The sequence below is a fragment of the Pinus tabuliformis genome, chromosome 8 (assembly GCF_031772625.1).
Source record: "Pinus tabuliformis cultivar Carrire ecotype Pingquan chromosome 8, CPIR1, whole genome shotgun sequence".
NCBI classification, from domain to species: domain Eukaryota; kingdom Viridiplantae; phylum Streptophyta; class Pinopsida; order Pinales; family Pinaceae; genus Pinus; species Pinus tabuliformis.
Window position 1 is genome coordinate 895,563,422 of NC_142294.1, and position 21,710 is coordinate 895,585,131.

Below are 21,710 nucleotides of genomic sequence, written 5' to 3' on the forward strand. Positions count from 1 at the left end.
AAAATACATTAAAACGTTGAAAATCCCACAAAATGGCCTTATGGTGGATATGAAATAATATAAATTTGTATTTAGAAACCCCTTTTGGGTCTGGATTTCATTGCATCGGTGCTTCCCTTCATATTTCATTTATGAAACGAAATACGGGAAATACATAGTAAAATTCCATTGGGTGGATTTCAAAATATATCAACTGTCGCTTATAGCCCCATCAAGTCTGACCATCGCATCGCGTATATATATATAACAGTTTTGTTCCTTTGCAATGTTCCAACGCAATATCACGATGCGACTTGTTGCAATTGCATATCACATAAGTCGCAGGGTCTTCGCATAGGGCATGGCCTATGCCAACTCCGATTGCAATCTTCTGATCCGATCATCGGCGATCGCGTAATCAGTGATCGGTAGATCCAGGTCTCAATATCGCATCTTTGTCTACCTCCGATCAGATCAATCGGATCGGTGGATCAGACTTTCCTCCACCTTGGCATAAAATCTGGCCTTTTCCTTTTTCTGATGTGATTTCCCTTTTTAAGGGTTTTTTTTGCCATTTTAGGGGTTTTTGCCTCTTTTTTAAAAGAAACTGGGCATCTTTTGCATGCGATAACTTCTGCATCCTAAGTCCATTTTAGCCCATTCAAGTTGCAATAGATTCAAAAGGAAAATATCTCTTCCATGGGGCTATTTACAAGAACTTCCTTGGACTTCCATTTTTCCTCTGTGAGGACCACTTAGGCTTAGGAGTCTATCCAAAATCCATTTTGGATCACGCCTTCCTACTAAAAGAAATTTTGGTCTCCAAAAGACTGATATACTAATCTGAACAATAAATGAGAGTGAATCACCCTCCTCTTTCAGCTGCCCCCTACACCTACCTTGCATAGTGCCTCTGAACCAAAGTTTCTGACCACCTCCCTTCTGGATGTGCTAGTCTTCCTAGGAAGAATTGTTTTCCTCCTTGCCTTCATGTAGAACTTCTGCTGAAATGGTCATAGAAGGTAGTTTGAACTCTTCTACCTTGATCATTGATCCAAGGTGGCTCAAACCAATGTGAAGTCATCTGCTCCACAAAACTTTCACTTTTACCTGTTTGAAAAGTTGTCAACAACAATTGTTAACAACAACAGAAATACAGACAACAACTAGATGGTCTAACTCCTGTTTCAACAAAATAAATAGATTTCACATCTTGTGAACACCTCCATGTCTTACATCTACATACAAATGATGGACTGGACAACAAGCCCACAAAACATGCCTTTAAAACAAATGACCCTTCAAGTCAAGCATGTAGAAAGAAGACCATTAGGACTCTTTTCAAAATATGAAACACTTCATCACTATCTCCATCTTGGAGACCAAGTCAACTTCTCCCAAGTCAACATTGCATCACATGCATGTTAAGGAAATCAACCCTACAAGTTAATTACACATACATGTTCAAAACAATGAAAACATGAACATCCCCATGTCCATGCACCTCATGCTCATGCATGTATTTCATCCTTCAACTTTCACTTAAGTACATTGTACTTTCGAAGCTGAAACGAAATATAACGTTGTAGAAATAAAGTGAGTCTCCTACTCAACATTTTCCATTCACCTTCTTGATAAGAACCTGCAACTTGCATCTCATTAACAAAGAAATGCAAATAGATGCATCAATAGACATGCAATCCTTAATTGGAAAAGAACTCAAACCATTTCCTACCAATCCATTTCAAAGGAATTGCCTATGTCTGCACATCAACATCAACATGTGAATCATTTTGAAGAACATCATTCATGGAAACTTCCTTTCCATTTCTGCCATCTTCTCTTTCCACTTTCTTCAACTTTTGTGGAAGCATTGTTGGATTCAGAGTCCAACACCTTTCAGCAAGATGCCCTTGCTTATGGCAGTAAGTGCAGCACATGTGCATCCCCTTGACAGCATGATTTTCCTTGTCCAATGGACCTTTTGCTTCTTGCTTCATTTCCTTCAAAAATTTCCTGTATGTGGCCATTCTCTTCCAACATCTAGAAACATTATGGTTATCCAACCCACAAAAGGAACATGTAATTCTTTTCCCATACATATTGTTATAGACATATTTGGGCACATCAACCCCAAGCTTATATGTCGATAAACTAGGGTTCATTCAACCCCTAAAGGAGTTTTTTCATACCCTAAAGGAACATAATCATCTGAATACATCATTACCCAAAAGTTCCATCTGAGAAACCATCCAGAAAATGCCTAAATTGGACCATACTAATTGCTCCAATGGCAAAGTGCGATGCATAGTGACTGCTCCACTACTAGGGTGTGATGCATACTATTTAGGCCTTATATAGGGTGTGATGGGTGAGGATTGACAAATGTCCGAGATAGTTTTCTAAGTGGTTGCTCATGCAATCTTCTAGAAACTTCTCCTATGCCACTTGCCTCTCTGAATTCGCCCAAGGATGAGTAAGGGATCTAAACTTTAGTTATCCCCTCCCTTGTGGAGCCAAATGTAACAAGTGGAATGACACTAATCAAACCCCATGGATGACTCACACCCTTGCAAACATCTATAAATGGATCCCTCATTCAAGAGTTCCAGAGGCTAGAATGTTGTGAATTGCAAGTAAGTGTTGATAGTTTGTAATTGAGGAAAGAGCATTGTATTGTTGGAGTGATCTTGCTATTTCATGAGGTGAAGAAGGATGGAAGTTGGGAGGATGATGTTGGATCAGACAACTGGGTTTTAATTCTCCCTTCTATCAATAAAGTTCTTCAATTTTTCTTCCATATGATTGTGGAATTGTGAATGTTATCATTTGTGAATGCTATCATTTGTTCATTATATATCTGATTCTGTAATGTTTATTTGTAATAGATCATGATGCTTTGACGGTTTTTGATGAGCCACAAAAATGGATAATTATATGGGCTCATTCAACCTCCTAATTCGACTTAATCCACCATTCTCATTAGTTTATTGCATGTTTTTTTATTATATTTATGCTAATAGAGTGAATTGGGTTAGTCATTATGCCAACAAGTCTAATGGGTGCTTTGTGCAGATTTTTAGTCAATTTTGAGACAAAATCAAAGGTTTTAATGAGCACTTGGCAGCCAAATTCGTGGAAGAACAAGGGAGAGGATTTGTAGGAAGGTTTCCCATTCATTTATGGGCCCTTACCTCGAATTCTCCAACATCAACTCGGAGTTCAAGGGCCACCAAATCGATTATCACAAGGGCAGCCGAGCAAGTGCTAGTAAAAGTGTTGTTAACTACAAGTTTTGGCAGCCGAGTTCCTAAAGTTTAGGAGGGTTGTTGGGTTCCTCAATTTGTATAAATAAGAGGGCTTATGGCCTCATTTCAGTTAGTCACTTTGTAGGCAGAAGTTAGCTAGTTTGTAGTTCGACTTTAGTCATTTCTTAGGCAGTAGGTTAGCTTTGCATTTCAGCACATTTTCAAGTTTTCCCTTGTGGACAGTTTTTGATGTAAATATTATTTCTTGCTCAATAAAGATGAATCCACCTTTGCACCAGCTCTAAATCTCTCTTAGGAGGTTGTAGCGCTTGGGGTTGGGCCCATCTCAAAGTGCCCAGTACCTCCTTTGTTTACTTTTATGTGTTTTTGCTGCATTCTTAGAATAAAATATGTTATTTAGATTTAAATCTTGTTTTGTTGTTTAGGTTTCTTTTGATGATTAAAGAGGCTTTTCATGTTCAGATTTAATTGATAGGTTAATAACAGGGAAGATCTTCAGAAAAAGGCCATGAAGCACCTTTGATTTCACCTCTCCCTCAGTGGGATCAGGAGCTGGGATCAAGGTGACCTTGCTGCCACGAAAAACACTATCTTTGATTCGCCATGCAACCATTAGTGTTCGATTTTGATTTGCAGAAATTGGTTACATGTTCAGATTCTTGATTGCTTAGTTGCATAGTTGTTTCATCTGATTTCAGTACAAATAAACTTTTGTTCCATTTCTTTGCTGTTATCTAGGTCAGAATAGACTAACGTAACTAGGTCTTTGATTTTCCAAATCCTTGTTTGTTTCGTTTGAAAAACAACTTGCAGAGCACCTGTTATCCTTCTTTATCTGCCCATTCTCCATCAATCCCACCTGCTTCATCCTCTACTTAGAATCCTTGCCTTACGTTTGCCATTTGCTCACTCTGCCCTAAATTCCCATATTGTTGTGCAACATTGCTCTACCTCTCCTTGAACAAATCCAACCATCCTCGCCACTTCTCAGCTCCATTCCCCAAGTCCTGGACCTCCTCACACCCTTATCTCACCTCCATACCCACTCCTTCATCTTTCTTCCTCCATCCATCCTCCAAAATCCCATTTCTGAACATCCTGTAGAAAAATTACAGACATCCTGTAGAAATTCCAGAACATCCTGTAGAACCCCTGCAGACTTCCTGTAGAAGCTCACGAATGAGGTTTCTTGATAGCCAAACTCTGTGAAACTCTTTGGAAGGGTGTTAGGGACCCCTTAGGCCCTCTCTGAACCTTCCCGACCTCCTCCAAGCATTTCCTCTCGCCAATCCACCTCTGCACAGTCAAAACCAGTTAAAAGCACATGCATGATAATTCTAACAACTTATTCAAAAATACAAAAAGATGTTTCTTTTCAGATGTTACTATAGAAGTAGCTTAGACACATGCATCTTACCTTCCTAGAAGTCAATGGCATCTCTTTCAGTAGCTTGCATCCTCTTTCTTGCATCAGTAGGGCTAGCTGGTAAAATTAGGGTTTGCTAGGGTTTACGTTTCCTTTCAGCTTTCGAGTTTCTTTCTGCAAATAGATTAGCCTTCTTTGAGTTAGATTTCATCCATCAGTTAAAAAGCTTCTTCTCAAAGCTCATAGAAGCTGGCTTAAGCTCCTAGAGGACTTGTGCCAGCTGACCAAGTGACAGCTGCGCCAAGAGCTAGTACTTGTGCATACAACGCCGTCGCTTCCAAGTTTGTTACGAACTACCGGGTTGATAAAATTAAAGAAGGGAGTCTCAGGAGTTGCAACATTATTGCTACAATACTGGGGCCCACCACTCTTTTTGGCACTGTTGCCGGGGAAGCGTCAGAGTATTGGTGATTGTTGCTTTTCTTCTATTTTCTACTACAACCTTCTGCTAAGTAGTTTATTTCATTTCCATTCTGCAATTTCATTTCTGCAAAAGTAGATTAGAAATTTCCTGCTTTCATAGATTAGCATTTCAATTCTTCAATTTCAATTCTACAAGCGTAGATTAGCATTTGATTCCTGCAATTTCATTTAAGCAAAATAAATTAGTCCTTTCCTGATTTCATTTCAATTCCGCATTTTCATTTCAGCAAGATAGTTAGTTGCAGTTCAATCTATTTTAGTTTTGTAGGTACAAGCAGAAAAAAAAAAAAAAAAAAAAGCAAAAAAAACAACCAAAAAGATTTCCTTTCGTGCCTTGTAGGAGTAGAGATAATTCAGAAAAATGATTGCACAACACCCCCACTGCTTCACACAGCCAACCTTCTCTCTTCTTCGATGGTTGTGATTAAAGAACCCTTAGGTGGACAGCAAGAAATATTTGAAGAACCTCAAGGGAAGAAGAAGAAGAAAACATTCCTCTGGAGCAAATGGCTACAAACAGAAATGTTGGGAGCAGTACCTTATCCAAAAACGAATTTTCAAATCAGATGGAAGATTTCAAGAGTGAGATGAGGCAATTTCTTGCCATGCAACTGGATACCTTGCAGATCCAAAGGAAGCAAGAGGAAGCCAAGAGGGCTTTGGCCATCTTTTGTCCCAGGTGCACTAGAAAGCATCCTAGGAACGAATGTCCAATGCACTCCTTAGAAGTGTGTTTCATCTGTGAAGAATACCATCCTACGAATCAGTGCCCTTCCTTGCCTGGACTTAAAGTTGCATATCAGAGAGCCAAAGGAGCCACTGAACCACTCTATTATATGAATCAAAGGAGGCCACATGGACCCATACCTTACCAGGAGGGAATGCAAGAGACATCCCAGACCTACTACGACCCCTATCTAGCCACTTCCACGCCTTCTTGGGCTCCCCCTACTCATCATTCCTGGTCCACACCCCCTCCTTGGTCAGATCCATCTCCATATTATGCCCAACCAGCTGCTCATTCGTTTCACTCTTATGCTCAGCCACAACCTCAGTGGAATGCACCTCATCAAGGGTGGAGGCCCCAGTACAACTCTCCTCCCACTCCTTTGCCTCCACCACCTGCTCAACCGCAACCATCGCCTCCTCCTCCACCAAGGTAGCCCCACATGCCTGCCCAACCGCAACCCCATCCACATCCATCTCAAATATACACCCCCACTCAACTACCCGTACCACCATTCCCAAACCTACCCATTGGAGCAGCTCAACACAATTGCAATGCTGAGACACAACATGTCCAAATGACTCCTCTTGAGCTCAATGATCTTCACCATAGCTCAGGAAGAGTATTGCAAAACAGAGATTATATTGACAACATTGAAGGACCAAAGGCAAAAGAAGATTCAAAAGAAAAGATCAAAGAACCATGGGCTGCACTTGATGAAGAGAAGGCATCAAAATCAGAGATCAAGAGAATTCCCTCGTGATTACCATCAAATCCTCCATGTAGTAAAGAGAAAAATCAGCAAAAAGAGGAAGATGAGAAGGTCATGATAGAAGGTGACATGAAGAATGATCCAGATCAACAAGAGGACCAAGGATATCAGAGTTATATTGAGATATGGTTTCGGATAGTCACTAAGTTGCAGTAGTGCTCTCTTCCTCAGCTATGTTTGATCCCTTCAAAGTCAAATCATTTGGTCTCTGAAATCCAGATAGCTGTCAAAGCATGAATTTCAAGCCTCCACATCATTTTGTCTCTAATCTCAATGTGCACATGGTTCCATTGGAAGTATTCTTACACTTGAAAATTATTTTGTTTTTCAAGTAGGGTAGGGTAGAAAAAAAAGAAAAAAAGAAAAAAAATGGAAATAAGAAGAAAATAAAAATCTAAGGTGAAAACCTCCTCGGAGGCGCCTTAGATTGGCTCATTGATTGAAAACCTCCATGAGGCGGTCAATGGGTTGGAAAGAAGAGAAAATAAAAAGGGAATAAGATCCCTGGGTGAAAACCTCCCTTGGAGGCGCCCAGGGCAGGCAATTAGGGTGAAAACCTCCATGAGGCGCCCTAGTTGTTTTTCAAAAAAAAAAAGAGAAAAAGAAAAAGAAAAATAAACCTAATTTCCATTGAATAATTGCAGGTTGCAAGAAGGACATTGCAGGTCAGGAGGATCGCTCAAAACAAAGGCAGAGGAAGTTTTATGCCTTCTACAGGAAGTTCTGTGTTTTCTACAGGAAGTTCTGTGTCTTCTACAGAAGCCTACAAACAAGCCAAAATTGATCTCTGAAGAGGACCTGAAGGCTGGGAATCTGTCCATGAGGCCTGCAAGTATCCATGTTTCCATCCCTCACCCTTCTCCATCATTTTTTCTATCTCATTGTGCTTCTTTCCTCAAAACTACGTGTTCTACAGGAAGTTCCTGTAGAAATTACAGGATTTCTACAGGAAGCTAGAAATGGATTTCAAAAAGGTAGTTTGGTGAACATGATAGCTTCCTCAAGGGTTCAGAATTCCTCATGCAATCTTCAAACTCCTCCTCCATCATCTGCATGCCTGCATCACAGCCCAAGCTCATTTTTTTACCATGCAAAAACTTGCAGAATGCTTTGAAGAAAAAATACATAGACCAGAATTTGTTTTTTTCCCTAGTTTCAAAATCGTGCATCCATTTGCAAAATTGTTACAGGGGGAGTTGTATAGGGACAATGGCAACATGCCCGAGAAATTTCAGCCCATTTCGGTGCACGGTTTCCAAGAAACCAGCCTCCATCACCTACAGCCATTTTTGCATTTTCTCCATATTCGTGCATCCGTTTCAAAACCTGTTTCATGGGGAGATGCAAATGGGTGATAGTAGCCTACCCAAGCAGTTTTAGCTGATTCCATTGCACGGTTTCCAAGAAATTGATCTCTGTAATCTTCATACATTTTCTGTTTTTCTCGAAATCTGTGCATCCATTGATTGCATTTTTTCTATGGGAGGTGCATAATGATGATAGGAACATGCTCAGCAAGTTTTAGATCGATCCGAGCTATCGTTTGGGAGCAATGGCGAAAACAAGTTTTGGTCTTGTGAAAATTCGACATCAGCAGCTAGAGGGTGCAGATCTGAACGCGAAGCCAACTCCTGCAGCATGGATCCAGCTAGAGGATACCTACACAAGAAAAAAATAGCCATGAATCAGCCACCAAGCCATCATCCAACCACATAAACCAATGCATGCAGCAAATGAAAGGCCACAGCACCTCACAGCAACCATTCGACTTCCAAGTACGTGACTAAAACTCATTCCTCTGATTGCATGAATGTAATTAGGAAACTACATGAGCAATGAGATGGTTGGGATTAAAAAAATCGGTGGCCAGCTAATTGGCCACCCTCATCCAGTTCAACAGCGCTCGGTGGGTGAATGAGACACGTGCGCTCAGCCATCTCAGGAGGAAATCGGGAAACAGGTAATGGTGACTGTTTGACCTTCAACGTAATTGATGGAGTGATCACAGGTAGGAAACAGGATGTTTCATGACAGCACCACCGTCTGCATGGGCCAACACACATGTTGGCCACTTCACTCCCTCACCGCAAATCACGCAGCAATTAAAGAATGCTCGGCTGACTCTCACCACCCGCTGATTAATTTGTACTTGCAGCATTCTTAGCCGAAGTACGTGTCCTCTGCTCCCACAATTTGTTAACCCATCATCCTCATGATCTTTTCAGCTTAGTTCGAGATTCTGCTGTGTATCGAGCTCGCTCAGAGGCACATGGGCGTTCTACAGGAAGACGTTCTATAGGAAGTACGGTATATCTTTCCGAAGCAGAGAAGCCCGAGTTTTTCTTCATCAAGTTTGGAGCTTGAAAAGAGGTAGGCTCAGGAATCTGCTCTGGATGTGATATTTATATAAGGTGGAGGATTAAAGACACAATATTGGGTTGAAAGAAAGGAAGTGAAGCTTAAAAGACTGCCTGTGTTTTTTTCCTTCTTTGGGTTATTCACAGTCTCTCTGTTTTCCTGCTCTGCATCCAAAATATGTTTTTTTCTTTCTCACATTCTTCTGAAAAGAGAGATGCAACCATAAGAACTAAGTCTATGTGAAAGAATGAATTTGCAAGACTGTCCACTTTCTGAAAGAAAAAACTATGTTATTTGTTCTCTGATCTGTAAAAAAATAATAAAAAAATTGATTTCTTTTCAAAAAACTAAGCAAATTCAGGTTGGAAAAGTTTGAAGAGAGAAAAAATTGGAAGTTGTTGTTGTGAAAAACACGAACATTCCAGTAGCAGTAACAAGTTTACAAGAGGGGCAATGAGTTGTCTTTTTAGAAGAAAACATGGGTTTTGCAAAATTTCTGGATTCAAGAGAAGAAGAAGACAAACAGTTTTATTTGTTGCATGTTTATGCAAAAGAAGCAATGCAATTCTAGGGAAGAATCAAGCCTGAAGAATGTGAAAAAACCAATGATAAGGGAGCACAAATCATTCAAGCAGAGGGAAAAACAAAGGAAGAGCAGACAAGAAAAAGACTACAGCAGAGAAGGTAGAAGCTAAACAAGATGAGAAGAAAGCCAAAACAGAGCGTGAGGAAGCAAGCTAACAGAGGCAGAGAAGACAAAAGAAGAGGGGAAAAAAGGAGGAAGAGCCACATCCAGCCAAGCAGACCAAAATAGGTGAAACCATTTCTATAGGAAGCCAGAAAACAGTCAGCATAGGACTTTCTACAAGAAGTCTGGAAACAAGGCAACAGAAGGAAAAATCGGTTGAGATTTTAGCCAGGGAGGAAGTAGCTGTGCTGGCCACCCTAAGCACATCTCCCAAGCAGAAGGGGAAGCGAAAGAGGGAGCCTTCCATGTATATTAAGGCAAGAAGGAGCGTGAGGATAAAAATTGGCAGACCCTCAAAAGAGCCAATTATGATTGTAGACACCCCAGCTAAACAAAAGGAAGAGTCTCCCTCAAAGGCATCTATCACCTATGAAAGAGGAAGCCTGAAGACATCCACCTAGAGAGAAAGAATGAAAATGTTGGACACAAAGGCCTCTCTACAGCATGCTGAGATAGTTCTAAAGGAAGCTGAGAATTCTCTAGGAAAAGGAGCACAGGCAGTGGGAAGAAGAAGAGAGAAAAGCATGGTTTCATGACCGAGAAGAGGACATCACTTCAGAATCTTGGCATGACAAGGAGGCCACCAGGGCCATCAAAGATGAGGAGATAGATTAGTTGCTCAGAGGATGAGCAACACTTTCAGTAGGGGGGTGATGATGAGCCCAAAAAATGGATAATTATATGGGCTCATTCAACCTCCTAATTTGACTTAATCCACCATTCTCATTTGTTTATTGCATGTTTTTTATTATATTTATGCTAATAGAGTGAATTGGGTTAGTCATTATGCCAACAAGTCTAATGGGTGCTTTGTGCAGATTTTTAGTCAATTTTGAGACAAAATCAAAGGTTTTAATGAGCACTTGGCAGCCAAATTCGTGGAAGAACAAGGGAGAGGATTTGTAGGAAGGTGTCCCCTTCATTTATGGGCCCTTACCTCAAATTCTCCACCATCATCTCGGAGTTCAAGGGCCACCAAATCGATTATCACAAGGGCAGCCGAGCAAGTGCTAGTAAAAGTGATGTTAACTACAAGTTTTGGCAGCTGAGTTCCTAAAGTTTAGGAGGGTTGTTGGGGTCCTCAATTTGTATAAATAAGAGGTCTTAGGGCCTCATTTCAGTTAGTCACTTTGTAGGCAGAAGTTAGCTAGTTTGTAGTTCAATTTTAGTCATTTCTTAGGCAGTAGGTTAGCTTTGCATTTCAGCACATTTTCAAGTTTTCCTTTGTGGACAGTTTTTGATGTAAATATTATTTCTTGCTCAATAAAGATGAATCCAGCTTTTCACCAGCTATAAATCTCTCTTAGGAGGCTGTATCTCTTGGGGTTGGGCCCATCTCAAGTGCTCAGTACCTCCTTTGTTTACTTTTATGTGTTTTTGCTACATTCTTAGAATAAAATCTGCTATTTAGATTTAAATCTTGTTTTGTTGTTTAGGTTGTTTTTGATGATTAAAGAGGCTTTTCATGTTCATATTTAATTGATAGGTTAATAACAGGGAAGATCTTTAGAAAAATGCCATGAAGCACCTCTGATTTCACCTCTCCCTCAGTGGGATCAGGAGCTGGGATCAAGGTGACCTTGCTGCCAACAAAAACACTATCTTTGCTTCGCCATGCAACCATTAGTGTTCGATTTTGATTTACAAAAGTTGGTTACATGTTCAAATTCTTGATTGCTTAGTTGCATAGTTGTTTCATCTGATTTCAGTAAAAATAAAATTATGTTCCATTTCTTTGCTGTTATCTAGGTCAGAATAGACTAACGTAACTAGGTCTTTGATTTTCCAAATCCTTGTTTGTTTCGTTTGAAAAACAACTTGCAGAGCACCTGTTATCCTTCTTTATCTGCCCATTCTCCATCAATCCCACCTGCTTCATCCTCTACTTAGAATCCTTGCCTTACGTTTTCCATTTGCTCACTCTGCCCTAAATTCCCATATTATTGTGCAACATTGCTCTACCTCTCCTTGAACAAATCCAACCATCCTCGCCACTTCTCAGCTCCATTCCCCAAGTCCTGGACCTCCTCCCACCCTTATCTCACCTCCATACCCACTCCTTCATCTTTCTTCCTCCATCCATTGTCCAAAATTCCATTTCCGAACATCCTGTAGAAAAATTACAGAAATCTTGTAGAAATTCCAGAACATCCTGTAGAACCCCTGTAGACTTCCTGTAGAAGCTCACGAATGAGGTTTCTTGATAGTAAAACTTTGTGAAACTCTTTGGAAGGGTGTTAGGGACCCCTTAGGCCCTCTCTGAACCTTCCCAACCTCCTCCAAGCATTTCCTCTCGCCAATCCACCTTTGCACAGTCAAAACCAGTTAAAAGAACATGCATGATAATTCTAACAACTTATTCAAAAATACAAAAAGATGTTTCTTTTCAGATGTTACTGTAGAAGTAGCCTAGACACATGCATCTTACCTTCCTAGAAGTCAATGGCATCTCTTTCAGTAGCTTGCATCCTCTTTCTTGCATCAGTAAGGCTAGCTGGTAAAATTAGGGTTTGCTAGGGTTTACGTTTCCTTTCAGCTTTCGAGTTTCTTTCGGCAAGTAGATTAGCCTTCTTTGAGTTAGATTTCATCCATCAGTTAAAAAGCTTCTTCTCAGAGCTCATAGAAGCTGGCTTAAGCTCCTAGAGGACTTGTGCCAGTTGACCAAGTGACAACTGCGGCAAGAGCTAGTACTTGTGCATACAGCACCGTCGCTTCCAAGTTTGTTACGAACTACCAGGTTGATAAAATTAAAGAAGGGAGTCTTAGGAGTTGCAGCATTATTGCTGCAATACTGGGGCCCACCAGTTTTCTATTGTTGTACTTGTGCAAGTACTCTCTAAGTGTGTTAAGTACAGGGAGGAGTTACAGGTTCTGTCAAAGGGGAGAGAGAGAAAGCAAAGGATCAAGCGAAAGTTCTAGGTTGGTTCCATTGTCTTTCTCTTATCTATTACACATAGAAGAAATCGTTGAATTGCTTTAAACTATTGTTTCTAGGGTAGTTGCCAAACCTAGAGGGCTAGCATTCTTTAGGAATACTAGTTTTCCCAGAAACAGATTGGAGACTCCGCTGGGGAACGATTAGATTTTTTTTTGTTTTTATTGTTTGTTTTATGTTCAATTTGATAAACTATAGACAGAGCCTGAAGTCAGCCAGGTAGCCTTTGAACTGCCCTTGCTTTGCAATTGCATAGTAGATGAATGTTGCTTTAGTCAATCTCTGGTTTAGTTTATGAATTGAACATCTGACGTACATGCACATCTAGATTCCCTTTTGGCAGCTCAGTAACCTCTCAAGACATTCCTTCATACTTTGCTCTTTACTATTCATCAAAACCCACCTTAACTCATTGAAAACAACTCCTCATTTGAGCCAAAACCCATCTCAGTTGCGCTCCCTAGACCATCGCACTATCTCGCACTGTCACTCAGTATGCATAGCACCTCCCGAGTGTAGTAAGTGTGATGCATCTCATATTCTGTGAAGCCCAGGTGCAATGATTGACTGAGCACTTTTTCCATTCTAGAAATTGAGGGTTTTGACCTTGTTTTCCGTTTGGTTTTGTTGTTTTGGTGCAAATGAACAGTGTCTATTTACTGAAAACTCCTTGTATCACTTAGATCAGCCTCAATTACATTAGTATTAGTAAATGTTTTGTGTGTTTGTTTGTCATTTTCAATCCTTTGTCGAAAAGTTGTTTAAATCAATTTGTCGCTTTGGTACAAAAAATGTCGTAATTGTCATTTTGTGTCAAAAAGAGAAGTGTCATGGATTCTTCCTTCCCTTGATAATCAATTGAACTTTTTCTTCATGCATTTCATTTGATCTGTATATATTCGAGTGTCAAAATCATTCAAAATTGAAAAGTGTCGTGGAGTCTTCCTTTCTCTTTTGAAGAAGAAATTGTCAAAAATGTCATTTTGAGTAAAATATTTCAAATCTTTGCTGCATTTAGTTTTCCTTTTGGCATTTTTCACATTAAGAACAACGAAAACAAATACATGCATTTTCATTTAGAATTTTTTTTAGTTTTGTGTGCAAAAAGAAGGTTTAGGAAAATTCACTAGTTTGTGCTCTTTGCTCTTTGCTTGAAGCACTGTTATTTTCTTTCCCTAGTAGCTAGGATTTTCATTGCTCAAAATAAACAAAGATTGTTTATCATTATAGATTGCATCTTATGAATTTCAAATCATCATCACGCGATGAACCATTGAAATGAAAACTCTAAGAAATATAAATTCTAAAATTAATTTCAATGAACCTAACAACGCTTTGGAACTTAATGCAACATATCTAGAGGTCTAGACTAGTGATGTATTCCGGCGTCATTAAAACTAGTAGCTATCGTTTTCATTGAAGGCTGGGTGATTCCTCCTCCTTGACACGACAAGTGCTAGCACGGAATTGTGCTCCCCATACCGTCACGTATATATTGGGAGACCACAATAGGCTTATATCCTTTATCCATAGGAAGTTGAGTCTGTCGCCTTATTGATCGCAATGCACTGAACATAGCATTTGGGAAGATTGACTACCATACATAAGTCCTTGGTAATTTCTTTTTAATTTATCACCAAGGTGTATATTGCAGTTTTGAGATTGGTTTGGTAATCCCTTTGTCTATATATTCCATAGTAGTCACTTTCATTCCTTTTTCGACTCTTTAAAAGAAAAGGTCCATTTGAGCACTTGTCATTTCAGGCTCATTAAAAATCGAAGGAGACTAGAGTCATCTTTAGCTTTTTCTCGACTCTTAAAAACTGAAAAATCAAAGTCGTGTCCAAGTGTCTTTAAAATTAATTAAATTCGGAATAACATCCTTGTTCCTTAGTTGATCTTAAGTTGAGACATATGGCAAAGAATCTGGAGTCCACTAATCAAGGAATCCCTTTTGAAGGGAATCCTCGTCCTTTTCCTTCTTGGGGAAATATTGGTGCTCCTTGTATGGCTACATTGTCCCTTCCTGGACTTACCATTGGTCTCCTAGTATGGCTATTCTCAACCTCTGTGGTTCAAAATGTTGTAATTCCTCCACAATCAAGTACACCTCCAGTTGACCCTTTGCCTTCTTCCTTGTTTGTTTCTCCCTCCCCTTCTTCCTCTTTGCTTTGTGAAAATAGTGATACTAGTAGCTAGGTGACTGAGAAGAGGAAGAAAAGGAAGGAGAAGAAGAAGAAGTCAATTCAGCAAGGGGACAACCAAGAAACCATTGCTTTGAATGCATCGTCTAATGAAAATCCGTCCATTAAAATTCCCAAAGCTAAATATCCATGCATAATTTGTGTGGGAGACCATTTTCATTGAGATTGTCCTTGCTTTCCTCGGATCTTGAGAGAATGGTCTTCCCATTCACACCATCCCGTGTCATCAACCTCTGGAGATCATGTTGGTAACACACCATCAACTAGTGATAGTAAATTTCATGGACGAAAAGGAAAGGTCAAGATTCCATGTAGGTTATGTGAAGGTAAGCATTCCCTTCACCTTTGTCCTTTCTTGGATGAAGCCAAAAGAGTATTGGATAACCGTCCTGCTTCACCGCAGCAACTTCCATCTAGTTACAAGAAACTCTCCCCAAGTCCCCCACTAGTTGAAAAACTGACTGACTTAAATAAACCGTCGGTCGAAACCACTCTCTCTGAAAGTGAATCTTATGAGTCTATACCCGACCAAAATCAACAGGTTGAGGTAATAGTTGACCCAATCTCACCTTCAGCAAATCGTACCATTCTCGAAGAGAGTGAAAATGACACAGTTCAAATTCTTTTTTTTACTTTGGATTCTAATGAAATTGGGGGCAATTCGCCTATTCCATCTAGTCAAGAAGAAAACCTTCTAGTTCTTGTAACACAAGGGGTTGATCTTCCTGTTTCTTCGGTACCCCCTCCAAGTAGTCTAGTCACTTCTTTTGATTGGAATCGACTAGCAAGATCCCGCCTTCCTTCTTATGTACCTTTCCAGATCATAGTACAAGTTTGTAAAATGGTCATGTCTCACACTATTATAGATGAAGGGGCATCAGTGAGTATCCTTTCCTCAACTGCTTGGAAAGCACTTGGTTTGCAACCGCTTATGCCTGTTACACAGAATTTGTTAGGCTTTAACAAAGAAACAGTCGACTATCAGGGATCCTTCCTAAGTTACCTATTACTTTGGGAAGGAAAATCATTTATCTAAATGTGATGGTAGTCCCAGGACCTTTAGATTACAATTTACTTCTTATGTGTGACTATGTTTATAACATGGAAGCTATTGTTCCAAAACTCTTCTGAGTGATATGTTTCCTGCATGAAGGCAAGATTGTCACCATTGACCAGCTTTCATTTCCTGATCGAAACATAGCTCCAAGTCAATCATCATCCCTAAACGGTCCATTTACATCAACAGTATCACTTGAACCTTCATTCCATCCACTTGATAGCCATGAATAGTTTGGTGAATGTAATCAAGCTTGGGGGGCATGCACCTAGTTGTAAAGATGAGTTTCCTTGTAGGTTATGCGATTGGTCTGTTACACAGATTTGTCACACCATTCACCTTTTTCTATTCTGGACAAAGTTGTCCTGCGTCACCGTAGTGACTTACATTTGGTTACAAGAGACTCTATTTTTTCGTCATGTTGGGGGCATGCACCCCTTTTTCAAGCACAGTTTTGTCATTTCGAGCTTGTGTAAAAATGAAACAGAGTCCAAGCATAGTTCCCCCACGGTTCAAGCTTGTCAAAAAATGAACCCATTCTCCAAGCATAGTTCCCCCATGGTTCAAGCTTGTCAAAAAATGAACCCATTCTCCAAGCATAGTTCCCCCATGGTTCAAGATTATCAAAAAATGAACCCATTCTCCAAGCATAGTTCCCCCATGGTTCAAGCTTGTCAAAAAATGAACCCATTCACCAAGCATAGTTCCCCCATGGTTCAAGCTTGTCAAAAAATGAACCCATTCACCAAGCATAGTTCCCCCATGGTTCAAGCTTGTCAAAAAATGAACCCATTCTCCAAGCATAGTTTGTTTGTTTCAAGCTTGTGAAAACATGAAACTGAATCCAAGCATAGTTCCCCCATGGTTCTATCTTGTCAAAAAATGAACCCATTCTCAGTAATTAACCTTTGTGATTTCCATTCTATCATCCTTTTGAACCTTGGTTGTGTACCTCCCATCACCACCATCCTTTGGGCTGATCATACGCTCTCACTTGGTTGTTTTACCCTTTTTGAGGAACAATTGCAATGAGTGGTCTTATTAGCCAGCCTCTTGACAAAATTCAACATGTTTTGAGAAGTTCCAAATTCACTGGAACCAGTAGCTACCCTAAACACCACTCGTTCCTCAAAAACGAGTCTTCTTTAAACCCTTTTCAGACTCGTTAAATATGAAAAGATTGTCGAGCACTTGTCATTTCCGACTCGTTAAAGTGATCAGAAATGTCATCCCTCCTGTATTGTTTTATCTTTTTTATAACTAAGGGATTACTTCACAAAAGGGTCAAGCACGTGCCATTTTCAGCTCGTTAAAGTGATTGGAAATGTCAAGAGTCCTCTTTAAACCCTTTTCAGACTCGTTAAATATGAAAATATTGTCGAGCGCTTGTCATTTTCAGCTCGTTAAAGTGATCGGAAATGTCATCCTTCCTGTGTTATTTTATCCTTTTTTGGACCCGAGGGATTATTTTACGAGAAAGAACTTATGGAGTTTCCTTTTTGTCCCTTTTCAAACTCTCTAAACATGAAAATGACCAAGTTATCCTTGTGGTTAAACTCATTAAAACAATAGCAACAAACTTGTCCATTCTAGATGAGACCAAGTTTCACTATCCCTAGACTCGTTAAAACATCAAATAGTGACAGGTTTGCCCGAAGGGCGAATTATAGAACAAGCATATGTTATCCTCCTCAAGCTTGACAAAAATAAAGAGGTACTGGTTAGCAATGACTAGGGCAAAAGGGAAAAAACTTGAAGAACTTTATGGTAGCAGGTCACTCTTGAACATGACACTTTCACTTCATCTTCGTGATTGAGTTGGGTTGGGTTATTCTGTTCACTGGTCATCTCACCATTGGTCTTTCATACCATCCATCTTTTGGGGTTAACGCTACCAATTCATCTCAGTGTTGCCGACATGTTCAAGAGAAGTCATTCAGTTGAGAAATCACAAATCCAGTTAATGTTTCATCCACTGCAATACCTCCAACCTTCATTTTTTCATGACTGCCATTCCTGAACCTTGAGTAGTGAGTTCATTTTTCACCTCCAGAAAATCATTTGCTTCGTTTCGTGTCATAGATGTGGGATACATCAGGGCCCTCCTACGATGAGTCGCTTCTTGTTGACATTAGATCATTATCCAAGAAGTTGACTTGGAAACAACCCTTTTAGTGCTTTGAAGTTTGCATACATCAATGGCAAGTTTCTCACTTCCGGTGACAGGTTTAAATCAATGGCCTTCGACCGAAAGATTTTCATGGTGTTCGACATTGGATCATATAGTCACACCACGTGAATTGTACTGTAGTATCTTGAGGGTCATTATCATTTTCGGTAATTCCTCTCGTGTCTATTAACAACTTACATCATTGGCTGGTAATCAGGCGATGTCTTTCCATGTTCGACTCCAGAACAACTCTTCACATGGATTGACTTGTACATCGAGTGAAGATTGAACCAGTTTGAAGACCCCAGATCTAGTTTCATCCATCCGAGCTGCGATATATTCAGGGATATAAAAACATCAAATGTACAAAGGCTTTGCAGAGATGGTCATCCTAACCATGGATGATGACTTTATATCTGAAGAATCACCAATCTGCATCTGTGGATGACTATCTAATCTATGTACATGAAATGAATTTATAAAGCTGAGCAAGGGAATGCCTCCCTCAGCTAGATCATGAAAATTATATTATGATGATGTATTGTATTGTAACTTATGCAGGTCACCTTCGAGTTTCGAAACTTTGGATCCCCATGATAAAGCATTTCACCGAACATTAATATTTACGACTTCATGCTTTAGGGGGCAACTATTATAGACATATTTGGGCACATCAACCCCAAGCTTATATGTTAATAAACTAGGGCTCATTCAACCCCTAAAAGAGTTGTTTCATACCCTAAAGGAAAATAATCATCTGAATACATCATTATCCAAAAGTTCCATCTGAGAAACCATCCAAAAAATGCCTAAACTGGACGATACTCATTGCTCCACTAGCAAAGTGAGATGCATACTGACTGCTCCACTACCAAGGTGCGATGCATACTATTTAGGCCTTCTATAGGGTGCGATGGACGAGGATGGACAAATGTCCAGGACAGTTTGTTAAGTGGATGCTCATGCAATCTTCTTAAAACTTCTCTTGTGCCACTTACCTCTCTGAATTTGCCCAAGGATGAGTAAGGGATCTAAACTTTAGTTATCCCCTCTCTTGTGGAACCAAATGTAACAAGTGGAATGACACTAATCAAACCCCATGGATGAATCACACCCTTGCAAACATCTATAAATGGATCCCTCATTCAAGAGATCTAGAGGCTGGAATGTTGTGAATTGCAAGTAAGTGCTGATAGTTTCTAATTGAGGAAAGAGGATTGTATTGTTGGAGCGATCTTGCTATTTCATGAGGTGAAGAAGGATTGAAGCTAGGAGCATGATGTTGGATCAGACAACTGGGTTGTAATTCTCCCTTCTATCAATAAAGTTCTTCAAGTTTTCTTCCATATGATTATGCAATTGTGAATGTTATCATTTGTGAATTCTATCATTTATTCATTATATATCTGATTCTCTAATTTTTATGTTGTAATAGATCACAATGCTTTGATGGTTTTCTGTTACTATGCATGTTCAGGTACTCTCCAAGCATATTAAGTACAGGAAGGAGTTACGGGTTCTGTCAAACGGTAGAGAGAGCAAGCAGAGGATCAATAAAAAGTTCCAGGTTGGTTCCATTATCTTTCTCTTATCTATTAAACATAGAATAAATCATTGAATTGCTTTAAACTGTTCTTTCTAGGGTAGCTACCAAACCTAGAGCGCTAGCATTCTTTAGGAATACTAGTTTTCCCAGAAATATGCACCTAGTTGTAAAGATATGTTTCCTTGTAGGTTATGTGATTGGCCTATCACACTAGTCTATCACACCATTCACCTTTGTCTATTCTGGACAAATCCGTCCTGCATCACTGCAGTGACTTCCATCTAGTTACAAGAGACTCTCTTTTTTCGTCATGCTGGGGGCATGCACCCCTTTTTCAAGCACAATTCTGTCATTTCGAGCTTGTGTAAAAATGAAACAGAGTCCAAGCATAGTTCCCCCATCTTTCACGCTTGTCAAAAAATGAACCCATTCTCCAAGCATAGCTCCCCCATGGTTCAAGCTTGTCAAAAAATGAACCCATTCTCCAAGCATAGTTCCCCCATGGTTCAAACTTGTCAAAAAATGAACCCATTTTCCAAGCATAGTTCCCCCATGGTTCAAGCTTGTCAAAAAATGAACCCATTCACCAAGCATAGTTCCCCCATGGTTCAAGCTTGTCAAAAAATGAACCCATTCACCAAGCATAGTTCCCCCATGGTTCAAGCTTGTCAAAAAATGAACCCATTCTCCAAGCATAGTTTGTTCATTTCAAGCTTGTGAAAACATGAAACTAAATCCAAGCATAGTTCCCCCATGGTTCGAGCTTGTCAAAAAATGAACCCATTCTTAGTAATTAACCTTTTTTATTTTCATTCTATCAGCCTTTTGAACCTTGGTTGTGTACCTCCCATCACCACCATCCTTTGGGCTAATCATAATCTCTCACTTGGTTGTTTTACCCTTTTTGAGGAACAATTGCAATGAGTGGTCTTATTAGCCAGCCTCTTGACAAAATTCAACATGTTTTGAGAAGTTCCAAATTCACTGGAACTAGTTGCTAACCTAAACACCACTCATTCCTCAAAAACGAGTCTTCTTTAAACCCTTTTTAGACTCGTTAAATATGAAAAGATTTTCCAGCACTTGTCATTTTCGGCTCGTTAAAGTGATCAGAAATGTCATCCCTCTTGTATTATTTTATCTTTTTTATAACTAAGGGATTACTTCAAAAAAAGTTCGAGCACGTGTCATTTTCAGCTCGTTAAAGTGATTGGAAATGTCAAGAGTCCTCTTTAAATCCTTTTCAGACTCGTTAAATATGAAAAGATTATCGAGCACTTGTCATTTTCGGCTCGTTAAAGTGATCGGAAATGTCATCCTTCCTGTATTATTTTATCCTTTTTGGGACCCGAGGGATTATTTTACGAAAAAGAACTTATGGAGTTTCCTTTTTGTCCCTTTTCAAACTCTCTAAACATGAAAAGGACCAAGTTATCCTTGTGGTTAAACTCATTAAAACAATAGCGACAAACTTGTCCATTCTAGATGAGACCAAGTTTCACTATCGCTAGACTCGTTAAAACATCATATAGCGACAGGTTTTCCCGAAGGGCGAATTATAGAACAAGCATATGTTATCCTCCTCAAGCTTGACAAAAATAAAGAGGTACTGGTCAGAAATGACTGGGGAAAAAAGGAAAAAACTTGAAGAACTTTATGGTAGCAGGTCACTCTTGAACATGACACTTTCACTTCATCTTCGTGATTGAGTTGGGTTGGGTTATTCTGTTCACCGGTAATCTCACCATTAGTCTTTCATACCATCCATCTTTTGGGGTTAACGATACCAATTCATCTCAGTGTCACCGACATGTTCAGGAGAAGTCATTCAGTTGAGAAATCACAAATCTAGTTAATGTCTCATCCACTGCAATACCTCCAACCTTCATCTTTTCATGACCATCATTCCTGAACCTTGAGTCGTGAGTTCATTTTTCACCTCCAGAAAATCATTTGCGTCGTTTCGTGTCGTATATGTGGGATACATCAAGGCCCTCCTACGACAAGTCGCTTCTTGTTGAAATCAGCTCATTCTCCAAGAATTTGACTTAGAAACAACCCTTTCAGTGCTTTGAAGCTTGCACACATCAATGGCA